The sequence below is a fragment of the Drosophila virilis genome, chromosome 5 (assembly GCF_030788295.1).
Source record: "Drosophila virilis strain 15010-1051.87 chromosome 5, Dvir_AGI_RSII-ME, whole genome shotgun sequence".
Taxonomy (NCBI): Eukaryota; Metazoa; Arthropoda; class Insecta; order Diptera; family Drosophilidae; genus Drosophila; species Drosophila virilis.
The window spans coordinates 9,346,027-9,358,559 of NC_091547.1; the positions used below are offsets into that span (position 1 = coordinate 9,346,027).

At 35.8% G+C, this 12,533-nt stretch overlaps 1 protein-coding gene across 3 annotated transcripts in view; it reads right to left on the reverse strand.

Annotated features, from left to right (window-relative positions):
* scaf (scarface) overlaps positions 1 to 12,533 on the reverse strand; it is an 87,210-nt gene that overhangs the window by 17,251 nt on the left and 57,426 nt on the right. Inside the window, exon 1 of one of the 3 annotated variants that reach the window (XM_002050545.4) lies at positions 2,877 to 2,967. The exons of the other annotated variants lie outside the window; for them this stretch is intronic. The gene's annotated coding sequence lies outside the window, so the exon portion shown is untranslated. Of the gene's footprint in view, positions 1 to 2,876; positions 2,968 to 12,533 lie in introns of those variants that run through there. 3 annotated transcript variants of the gene reach the window in all.

Here is a 12,533-nt window from a genome sequence, read left to right on the forward strand (position 1 = left end):
TTCAATATATAATTAATAATAAAGTCGAGGCAAATATTTTTTTATATTTCTTCTGCCTAAAACTAGACTAACACAAAGGCAGTTAAAAGATTTGACTTCAGTTCTAGTTATTCCTGTTTGAGCACTATTAAAACTAGTCCAATTCACATATTCCCCGCAGATAACTATTAGAATAAACGAAGCTTGATTTACAATTTCCCGTGAGGCTAAAAATAAAAGCCTGAACCAGCTAATCGACACTAAACAATTAGAAACTGCTGACTAAGCGCTCGCCGGCCGGCTATAACACTAGCTGTCAGCTGTCAGTTGTGGTTGCTGCTGTTGTTGTCGTCATCGATGAAATGCAAAATATCGTGATGACATAATTTCGCAACAGGAACGTGCAAAATGCCATAAAAGTGCACGCGCCGGATACCCCGAAGATGCTGTGAGTTGTAGCCCAAGCCTCAGCCTACACGCTGTGCCGCTGTATCTGGGTGTCTGCTGCGCATTGCCAGCTATGGATATTGCAATGAGCCGGCTCCAAGTCAACAACAACAACGGCAGCTGTAACAACTACTACGACAATATGGTTAACATGGCAAATGGCACTTGCTGCTGACAAGCGTCCACTTCAGACAGCATGACTGTCCAGCGGATTCTACTTTGGAGTCCGCTGCGTGAGGCTGGCTCGGCCAGGCTTTTGGGCAGTTGTCTACAAGTTGTTTGCGCAAAGGAATTTCAGTGTCTAGCGCGCAACTTGTTTTTTGGCCAAAGAGACTTCCGAAAAGACTTGCAAAAGATATGCCTAAATATATAAACATTTATATATATATATATATATATATATATAAGTAAAGTATATATGTTTGTCTATGGAGCAGCATATTTATTGTTGCCCCCTGCGGGCGGCTGCTGTGCAATTTGTCAAAGATTCTAAGTCAGATAAATTACAAAGCAGCAACTGCTGCTGTTGCGTCTAGTTGATGTATCTGTTTGGATATGTCCATCCGTATTGTCCGTCCGTCTAGTTGTCCGACTGTCTGTCTATTCATTAAATCGTTGCTAAGCTGTTTGGCCGCTTGGATTACGCAAAGAGGCGTCGTTCGGTTAGCTTCTGGCCAGCCTCTTGGCGTTTAGTGCGGCAATTTCATAATTGATGGCAGCTGACAAGTTAGTCTCTAAATTGACAAACTTGAAGTTAATTCATTTGCATTCGCTCGTTAGTTTTTTATAGTCAGGATGTCAGTTGTTCTTTTTTTTTTTTCTGTTCGCTTTTTTTCGATTGTCAAGACCAGTTTGCTAAATCCTGCCCGCTGACTCAAAGCCCAAATATCTTGGCTCGTAAATAGTCGTCAATAGCAACAATAGAAAATGAAAAGCAAAAGCTGCCAAGAAATTAGCATTAAGAGATAAACACGACAAACGATGCGATAGACATCGAGATAGAGCTTGAGATAGAGGGAGAACTACGCCTGTTCTAAAGCTGTTCGATTTGAGCCAAATTTGGCTGGATGCGTGCCAGCTGACTCAGTGCTATAAATAAAAATCTATGAACAGCCGGACGGACGGACGGACGGACGGACGGACTGGCGAATGTTTATAATAAATACAAATCAAATTTGTTGGTTTTACCACAGCGAATTTCGTTGTTGTTGTTGTAGTTAATTTGCATAAAATATGTTATGCGATTTTCGTTGCTCATTAAAAACAACTTGGGAATTTTGGCAAGTTTCTAATACTTTCTCTACATAATGCGCTCAGAATTAAGCTGGCAAAAATTGTGTTTTTTATTATTATTATCATTATTAATTTTTTGTTCTCTGCTCTCTGATTGATGCGCAGATTCATAATTTGTTTGACTTTTGGGAATTCTGTGGCCTCGGGCTTCTTGTCAGTTGACACACTTTTTAACGGGAATTGATGGACTTGCCGAATTTGGCTTGGCGCTGCAAACAAAAGACTTAGGCAACAAACTTGCTTTTTAGGATAATCTTTTGTTTTTGCCGTTGTGCTGCTCGTTAAGAAGAACAGCCAAAATAAAATATATGCTAATTAATTTACATTTGAATGGAATGCAGCAAATGAATTCACACTCGTCTGCTCTAAGTGGCCAGTTGTTGTGTTCTAATGCTTGCAACTGGACATACTTATATATGTATGTTAATTTAGCTGCGGCTGGAAAATGCGGCTTCCGCCTGAACTTGGTGTTTGGTTAACTCTTTAGCTAGTTGGGTTTGAGATTCTGTGACTGATTTTCACATAAATTAAAAGTGCAAATGTTTGTCTTGTCTCCCTCGCCCTCTCGCTCGCGCTCTCTCGCTCTCTCTCTCTCTCTCTCTCTCTCTCTCTCTCAAGCTGCAGCCGTATGCAGTTTTGCAACAGCGGCACAAAGTTCAGATCGCATCTCTAACAAATAAATTTCAAGTGAGTTAAACACAATGCACAGCCCAGTCAAGGCGGACAGACATACAGACAGACAGACAGACAGAGCGACAGAGCGTCAGGGCATGCCTGTTAGGCAGAGCTGGGTATTGTGTGGCAGGGGCGGTGCGGCAGCTGAATCAATCAAACCATCCATCAATCAATCAACCGCAAATGAATTTAATTTTCAACCACAACAAAAATAACGTCACGGCACAATTTACAGTTAATTTTGGTGGTTTTTGTGCAGCACTTGGAAAACTTTGTAACTTTTACTCTAGCTTAGTTATCCTGAAAAAATACGTATATATATATCAAATATCCTTATTGCCTGGCACTGGTCACTAATCACAAAATGTGGCACAAAGTCTTTAGTTCATTTCTTGGCACTTGTTGTAAATTGTCTTTTATTTCTTTAATTATTAAATTAACTGTATATTGTTATTATGATTATTATAGTAGAACACACTTACACACTGTGGGATTTTATGTGTATATATATTGTTTAAACTCGCACAACTGAACGCACGTAACGTGTACAACTTCAATACTTCAATATGATTGTGAATATTTTTACCAAGTTCGTCGTTTTTATATGCGGCCCAGCAAACGTTTGGAAGCGCCAGCGTCGCTGCCAGCGTCGCAGCCTCACATATCTAGCAGCACCCAAGCGTCGGCAAGCAGAACAACAAACACAATAGTTGGCGTCGGCGTCGACGCTGCCAACGCAGCTCGAAGATGCGAACAAGTGGATTCAAGCAGAAGACAACAGCAGCAGCAGAACAGCAGCCGCGGCAGCGGCAGCGAACGCAACAGCAGCAGTAGCAGCAGCAACAAAAGCGTTGACGCCAGCAGATGCGATGCGGCGCTGCTGCTGCTTTTGCTCACTTTCGTTGGCAGCGGCTCTCAAAAAAAGAGAGAGATAGAGAGAGAGGGAGAGCGCGAACGAGAGCGAGCCTGGGCCTTAGCCGTGTATGGCTGCGCTGGCTTTTAGTGCGGGCGTGCATGCTCAGCCGAGCAGATCAGTTCAAAGCAGAGCAGAGCAGCTTCTTGAGCTGCTGCTTCATCTTCTTCTTCTGCCTCTAAAGCTTCTTGGGCTTTTGGCACAGCTATTCGGAAAGTCTTTCCGCCGTTTTAATCGAAATTCTTGTGTTTCTGTTGTTTTTCTAGTTTTAGTTGTTTAGTTTCTCTGTGGGCTTGTTTTTTTTATTATTTTCTTGGCTTGATTTTAGGACCGGCAGCTAATTGATTTTGTTCTGCTTATGAACTTTTTTAGCAGCATTAGGCAAATTTGTTCTAGAGCCAACCAAGTTTTACGACAGTCGCATTTTATACGGTAATTCTATTTAATGAAACAGGCAATTTGTCAAAATAATATTTGAGAAAAAAAAAACGAGAAGCAATTTTTGCATAGTTCCTTTTTTGTTTTTTTTTTTTTTTTTATTGTTTTGTGGCTCACGCAAAAATTATTGCTGGGAAACAATTAAATTCCAACGTTTGTTTTAAAGGCTGGCAATTAAAGCCGCAAACAAATCCGGGTAGATGTTCTAACCAAAACGTCACAGTCATTCGGCCCTGTCATAGCCAAAGCCAAGCTGCTGATTCATAAGCCAAATACAATATACAATATACAAAATACAAATACAGAAAAAAAAAGACAGCAAGCAGCTGTTTGCCTAAAATGCGAATACTGTAAACAATAAAAACAAAACAATTAATTAACAAAATTAAATATTGATCATGCCAAAAGACGCGAATATAAAAGAGAAGCCACAAAAACGCAACCGAATTTAGTCTGGCCCCAAACTGAAATCACGCGGCATGTGGAAATCCAAATGCTCGTAATATATCGTATAAACTACACTGCATGTAATCGAAATCGTACAAAAAAAACCAAAACTTTATATTGCCAAACCAAACTTTCATTCAGTTTTGCTAAAATGCACGAGATTTGGCCGCATTTTGCGGCCATGTTAATTACCAAGCGGCATTTTTCACATGTGCCAAATGCGAATTGAAATCTGGGATGATTTCGGCATATCAATGAAAAAAAATGATAATAGTTACGCTTATCAGTTGCCAACAATTGATGGCTAATTAATGCGCCCAATTGGCTCTTATAGAATGAATTTCAATTATATGTGGGTCAAGGCAAGGCCCGCAAATAATTTCGCAGTGTAATATTTGCCACTTTGTTGACACAATATCATAAATGTCTCCCTTCGGTTGCTGCAATTCCCATCAAGTGCAAGTCACAATTGTGATCTATCACATCTGAAGTTTTCAAAGCCCCCGTTTGATTGCCACAAACCGTAGAGGATTTTGGTATTGTGTGAGGTTGTGGTTTGTTTTTATTGGGGCAGTCCAAAGACTTGGCCGTGTGATGAAAGCTATAGCATATATATATATATATATATGTATGTGGGTATTGTGTAATTACTGGCGGGTCAATAGCAGACTGATTCGCAAATCAAATGCACATTATAATTAAAGCAGTTCAGCTATTTTTTATTTTCAACTTTTCCTTTATTTCTTTTGTGGCTCGAATTGGGCTATTATTAATTGAAGAATCGAACAATGCGAGTTCAATTCAGGGACCATGCTGGGTGAAATTTCAAATAGCCAAACAAAAAACAGTTCAGCTGGTCAATTCGGGAGAGGCCCTTGTTAAGTACCAGACTGTTGGGCATTTCCTTTCACCTAGGCGTTAAGTATTTAAGCCAACATAACAAGTTTATTGTGGCACATAAATATTTATTAGATTATTCATAGCCTTATACTTGTTTCGGCAATTTGATCAAATACAAAAGCTAGAAATTCCTGATATCTTCTTTTTTTTTTTTTAATAATTATATATACACACAATAATTTGGCGAGCCGTGAAAGTGATAAAAAAAAATAAACAAGTTTGCTTAAAATAAGTTTTGAATTATTATTTTATTCACGAATGGCACGCGAATTCTAGAAGAATTTATGAGATTTACTGGCCCTTTAAACATTTTGGCGATTTCTTTGGCTTTAATAAAAAAATTAACAAAGTTTAGCTTACATTCAGCCACATTTGGAAGTTAGAATCAGAACAAGTTATTTGCCTTCTACCGGTTTTGGGCATTTACTTAACTAAATTAATGCTGGAAATTCCTGAAGTAATATTAAATACGTATTAAAATTAAAAATATAAAAAAAAATAATAATAATCCTAAGTTTTTGGATAGTTAGAACTTAAACAAGTTTGCTTAAATTATGTAAATCTTCAAACGAATTTTTCAGTTTATAATTAATTTATATTTAATTTTTTTTTAAATATAAAAAAATAACTTCTTGTTTTTGTGTATAAACAAATTGAATTTTTTAATTGCGTTTGTCTAATTTATTTATTTATTTGCTTTTATATTGTATTTTTTATTGAGTGCGACCTTAATTGTGTCACGTAGGCAAACGTTTTTTTCCAACATACATTATTATATTATGTATATTTATTTTATTATGTGTATACATATATTATTATATTAATGAAGGCACAGCTCTAATGTTTATTACTGATCAGTCAAACAATATGAACCATAAGTATGAATCAATATGAAGAGCTGAGCTTGGAAGACATCTCAAAGTTCTGTTAAGGAGTTTCCATTATAGTTATTAAAAGTCAATACAGAAATAAAACCAATATTATATTAACGAAAAGGGAGTCTTACAAAATAATTAAGTTGAAGTTAGATCTCCACTCAAGCTGCGATTGGATAAATAGTAATGTATAAAATCGCTTTCCTTAAGCGAAGTTAAATTGGAGTAGATTATTTTTCTTAAAGGTTTGTTGAAATAACAAAATAGCTGCTCGCTTAGCTGACAGATTTGTGACTAACTAATTTCAAAAGCGGACTTAATAAAGTTATGCATAATAAAATTATTATAAAAATGTCCGAAAACTTTTCTAGAAAAGATTTCACAACCAGCTATGAATCAGATACATTTATTAGGTGACCATAAACCATGCGAACCACAAGAATACCAATGTTGGCAGGTTATTGAACTGTTGGACTTGGACTTGGGCATTGGGGAATTTGATTTAATTTTCTGATCGAGAATGCATGAGTCAAATAGTGCAAGCCGAAGGTCAAATATTACGCATTTCAAATATAAACTTATGCTACAAATATTGAAATGAATCAGCTTTATGGGGATGGAACACAACTGACGTCAGACTCTAGACTCCTTTCACCTGATGAAGGCATCAGGAAATGAAGATTGATGATTAGTTAATTATTAAAGCATGCACAATGTAGTTTAAACATATATTTCCAAAACAGATCCTGTTCCAAAGAACAAACAACAAACTGGCACTAGAACAATTAATAAAGCTTAGCCAGGAGCTGAGCGCGGGCTTGTTCGAAAATTCGTAAAAACTTTTAAAGAATATTGACAGCTGTGCAATTTGTTGTGCTGCGAAATGGTTGATTGAAATATTTAAAAACAATGTGGGTGAGGAAAACAGCGAGACAACAAAATAATAAAAAACTAAATGCTCAATAATATATTTAAAAATTTTGATCTTTACCGGCATTTTTATGACAAACGGAACTAAAGTCTTTGGCATTGTCTGAATTCTGTTTTCTATTGGAATTTTTTTATTTATATTATTCCGTTTTTTTTTTTTTTTTTTGTTTTGTCTTAAATTTGTCTAATTTTTATTACCAAAAATGTAAGATAATTAAATTACAGTTTTGGGTTTAAATTAATTAGAATACTCAACAGATATTTTGCCATGGAAAAGAACACCAAAGTCAGGCAGCGGAAAAATAGTCAATATGCGTAGCTGGTGCTAAAATGTTCATTAAATCCATAAAAAGTTGTAAATGGATTTTTAAAACATGCTGAGATCAAGTTCCAATGCGGCATATATTTATATTTTTTATTTTATCAACCAGCCTGACAAATGTCTTTGAGCTACCGTATGCCAAGAGACTTACAGCCTAACCGAAACGAAGCTCGTGTATTAAGAATGCTGCTTGGGTGTGATGGACTATTAAATACTCAGCATTGTTCCGGCAGTGACTATAGAAAAATTCCAAATTTTAAATGGAAAACTGATGAGGATCTGTCTTGAAGTCAATTTTGTAATTGTCAATCAAGAATTTTAAAAGCTCCCAATTACTGATTCCCGGCTTTGTTCATTATCCAGCACTTGCGTTTTAAGCAGCGTTGCCATCTAGGCCAAAACTTCTTCAGGACTTAAGATTCGACCATAAAAAATATGAATTCTGTAAACAATTTGTTTATAATTTCCAAAAAGTTTAAGCTTAAACCATATCATATAACGACATTAAAGCGCACTGCGATGCGTTCTTCCGAAGCAGCCCATTTCTTGCTGCTCGCCGAATAAACCTCAGCAGCCCTTTGTTTTGTAGGGTATTGCCAAACCAATGAACCAAATCAAGCTCTTTGTTTTGACTGCAGCCGCGTTGTTTGGAACCCGTAAGAAGGCGGATATGCATATGATTAGTGGCCCCTAAAATAACTGAAGATCTTAAGAACTGGGGCCATAGATTGTGCAGGTTATGGATCTCGTGCTGCTAAGCTGACGTAATTGGCCGCTGTCGTCGCATCGTCAAAGAGCAGAGATTAGCATAATTTAAGCATAATCAAGTCATCTTAATTTTTGATTTGCAGCGCTAGAACTAGAACTACTTAGCTCTAGCGGCAGCATTATTATTATTATTATTGTTATTGGGACTGGTTTCTTGTCGGCTACTTGATATAATTTGAGCGCATAAAAATTTGTTGCTTTTTAATGCCTCGACTGACCCACAGACAAATTATGTTGGCCCTGCGTAGAGAACTTGCCATGGAATTGGAATTGGATGCGTTGGCTGGCCACATAACTCTGGCATTTGCCAGTCATCTGGTTGCGTAGTTCCGCCAACAAAAGCTTTTGTTGTAATCATACACGTATCTCTCTGGCCATAATTATGTGGGTCTAAACCACATTTTGTAAGACACTCAGATAGTAATTTCTTCTATTTTGTTGTCTGTTTCATCAGGTTTCCACTCCAGACGCCAGCGTCAACAAACGGCCTTGAGGCTGCGACCAGAGATCTCTCTCACTCTCCCTTTCTCTCTCTCTCTCTGATCTGTTTGTCTCACTCTTGAATATTATATTTTTATGTTGACTGCTTGGCGGTACAAGACTTGACCACAGTCAAGGCCAGCGCAGTCTTAAGAATGTCGTCCTGAAATCCCCAGAGTGCAACTTTAGGAACTGCGTTCAATTTAATTAGTTGGCTTCGCGTTCTTTTCTATTTGTGGAATGCGGCGTGGCAAGTCTTTTTATAGAACCCGCATTAAAAAACAGATAAACAGAGCCACGGCGAACGTTCTGGACAGCCGCAGTATGCTGAGAAAGTCTAATTAATTAAAGGAATTTACCTTCTTAATGAGTGTAATTAAGTTTATATTGCCATTTATGTGGATTTGTGTAGGTCTCTTGACGCCACATACAATCGTCTGCTCGATGTGTGAAACAAACGAGTTTTTTGATTTTATTTTGTTTTTTTTTTTTTTTTTTAATAGAAATTTGTTATTTACGCTTCCATTTTAATATTCAAATCAAAAATCGCTCATTGCTCATCGATTAGTTTTGATGTTTATGACAAATTGTACCTTTGATATTATATATTTGATAATTGATTTTTGTTTTGGTCTTTCCATTTCCGATATGGTAAATTAATATTTAATATAAGCGACAAACAATTAATTCTGCATACAATAACAGCTTTAAATGCAAATACTTTGCGATAAAGAAACGCATAAGATTTCAAAACCCCTTTTGATTGATGTTCCGCAACAGCGAAGAGTTCGAGTAGTTCGAGCATATGATCTTAAACATATATATACATATATGGTACAAAATTTTATTCGATAATTTTCATATGCTGCCCATAACAATTTGTCTAATTCTATGCAGAAAATCATAATGACTGCATATCAATCAATAGCTTTCAAATAACAATGGGCCATTCTGCACAGTAGCTCGGGAATTTTAAGCGCATAAGGCAATCGTATAAAATGCACATTTGCTCAATGATTTCAATGAGATTATTGGGATTATAAAAATACAACAACAATGCAACAGCAACAGCACAAAAACAGCCTCAATCAGAACAACCGACTGCAGTTGAGTAAATCTGGATTGGCTTCGAGATACCTTTTGTGGTAGTACGAACAGAGGAAATACTAAGACAGCGGCCAATGATCGAAGCCTTTTAGTTACTGCTTAAACTGCTTGGGAATTATTGGCAGCCAATGCAATATGATTTTTAAATACAGTTCTACATTTTAGCGTAAAAGGCCGAAAATATTTAATTATTTTTACAAAATACTTAGACTATCTGGATGTTCACTTTTTTCTGCCCACTTATATATATATGTATTTTTTAAATTTTTGTTTATATCTAAAACCTTAAAAAAGTACTTCAGGCAAATGTTAACATAGAGAGGGAAGGATATTTTACCCCATTAAAAACTCAAAACATCCCACTTAAGCACACAATATCTTCTGCTGTTTAACATAAGTCCAATAGAAACGAATATACCCCGTTGCACTTGTGCGCCAGCTGAGCAGCAATCAAAACGAGTGCCAATAGATAAAAATCGAATACAAATTATTGTAGCATCGCAGCAGCTGAAGAATAAAGTTAACAACATTTAGATACAAGGCTGCAACAGCACAGCGGGTCGTACAAATGCTTAAAAATAAATAAAACCAGAGAATAATTTAAGAAAAAAATAAAAATCAAATATATATACAATTTGATAAACACAACAAATAATGTTAACTTCTGACAAAATTGACAGGCAACAAAGCGGGCAAAGTTTGACTGCAAATTCTTGTGCTGTCACTTGCTGCATTTTTATGATTACTCTGACAAATAACAAATAACCGTTAATACGCGCATTAACATAGGTCAGTCATGTCCAGTCGGTGTGAATGGCAATCATTATTCAATCTGCCAGCACAAAAGCCTTGGTTGCCAAATGCCACTCGAATGGGCGTGTACCTCTCCTCAGCCTCAGCCTCAGCGTCAGCCCTCACACGAAAGGCATTTTTCGATTGTGCAAAGTGAATAAATAACGAAAAATCTGTGTGCAATATCTTTACAATATACCAATTCAATTATCGCCCAGATAAGATTGGCTAATTGCTTATAACAGCAAGAGCTAATACAGAGTGGAATTCGGTAGAGATGAGAATTGCTTTAATGAATATTTTTTTAATATTTCAAAATAGAAAAAGTTTGGACTTATTGCAAACAGGATTTAGAAAACAAATATATATATTTAAAATAGTATGAAAAATATGGTATGCTTAATAAAAAAAAAAAACTGTCTTTAATAAAAGATGATAATCAAAATATAAATTAAAAAAAACTAATTTATAGCACACAATTTGTACATGAATTTATCAATTTCAATTTATAAGATCTAGCTGAGTTAAAAACAAATTCAAACATTAAAAAATACAATAAAAATTGCAGTTAAAATTTAGACGAATATTCCAATCTTCATAAAATTAAATAAAAAAGCGAAACTAAGGATATGCTCGGTACACCGAAGTTTTAATGCCCTTTTAGATATTTTTATAGTATGTGGAAATACTAAAGTTCGTAAATGCTGGATGAAAGACAGAATATTTTGCAATTTTCTGCCCGATTGTTCCAATTGCAGCTTTATGAGTGTAGTGAAACCTTTAAATGCCGAGTTTGGTCAATATATCTTGTATATAAAATGATATATGGGTCGGAGATCTCTCCTGCCATGCGTTACACATTTCATGACAAGATTCAAATACTCTTTACAAGTGTATAAAAATTATATGTAATGCTGTTAAATCTAACATTTATTAACTAAATTGCTAAAACAAGCAACTGTGAGTGGAAAATTTATGAATCAAGTTGAAAGCATAAATTAAATAAAGTTGCTGGCAATTTTTCCTCTTGGCCATCAAGAGGCTTCGTGGCTTTTTTTATTTTTATTTATTTATTTTTATTTTTGGCTTTTTTGTTGATTTTTTGTATTTTTAATTAAAATGCTGAGCGCACCACACGACGTATGCGCAATGTTGAATAGGTAAGCGCAGTGCAGAGAGCAATTTATAACATTTTAATTGAGCCGAGCTGCATTCAAAGCCTTTCAACTTGGCACTTATAAATGCGCCGGCTTTGCCCGCCCGGAGATAGACAAGTTTCGTATGCAATTCTCATGACAATTGCAGCGCGGCATAAGTTGTGTAGAATCCATTGAGATTCAAATTAGCGGCGATCAATTATAGCACTAAGAAGGAATCTTTAGTCAAAACAATACATTGTCGCCTAATGTGCGCTCATCAATAAACATTGCGCCAAAGGAGTTGCCAAAAACTATAAAAGAAAAATACCCACACAGAAAAGCCCATTTAACACTGCGTCGGAGCCATGTTCAATGTGTCCAAAACCCGCTGCACAATGGCCAAAACAGACAGACAGATTAAGAGACGGCTGAATTAATGTTCATGTCTGGCAGAATAAAAGATATTGCCTGTTCTGGCGAACAAAAAAACAAAAATTATACGAAACAAAAGTAAAAGTTAATACTCCAACTAGTTTCTGTACAACAACAATTGCGAGCGTACTCGACTGCGAGTTGCCCTCTCAAAAGGTCTGGAGAGTTCAAAGTTTTTAACATAAATATGTTTATATTTATAAAAATATATTATTATATATACAATTAAAAGCTAAAAGATATACTTGACTTGAGATTTCAAGAATATTTTCTTTGTATAGATATGCCGCACATGCCGCTTTTAATTCTTACAGGGTATTCAATTTTTTAGTGTTATTGATTATAGCAAAAGAGATTTTTATGGTTCCATTTTAAAATGGATTTCTGCAGAAGTGTGCCATCAATAAAAGGAAATTAATGATGGCAAAACTAAGTTTTATGTCTGAGAATTAGATTAAAAATATAAGATAACTGAACTAAATGCGTTATATGCATATTTATGCTTATAACTGAAATTTTAAATCGATTTTTTATTGACGCAACGAGCTGAGAATTAATAACTATTAAATTCTTATTAATTAACCAATTGAGTATTG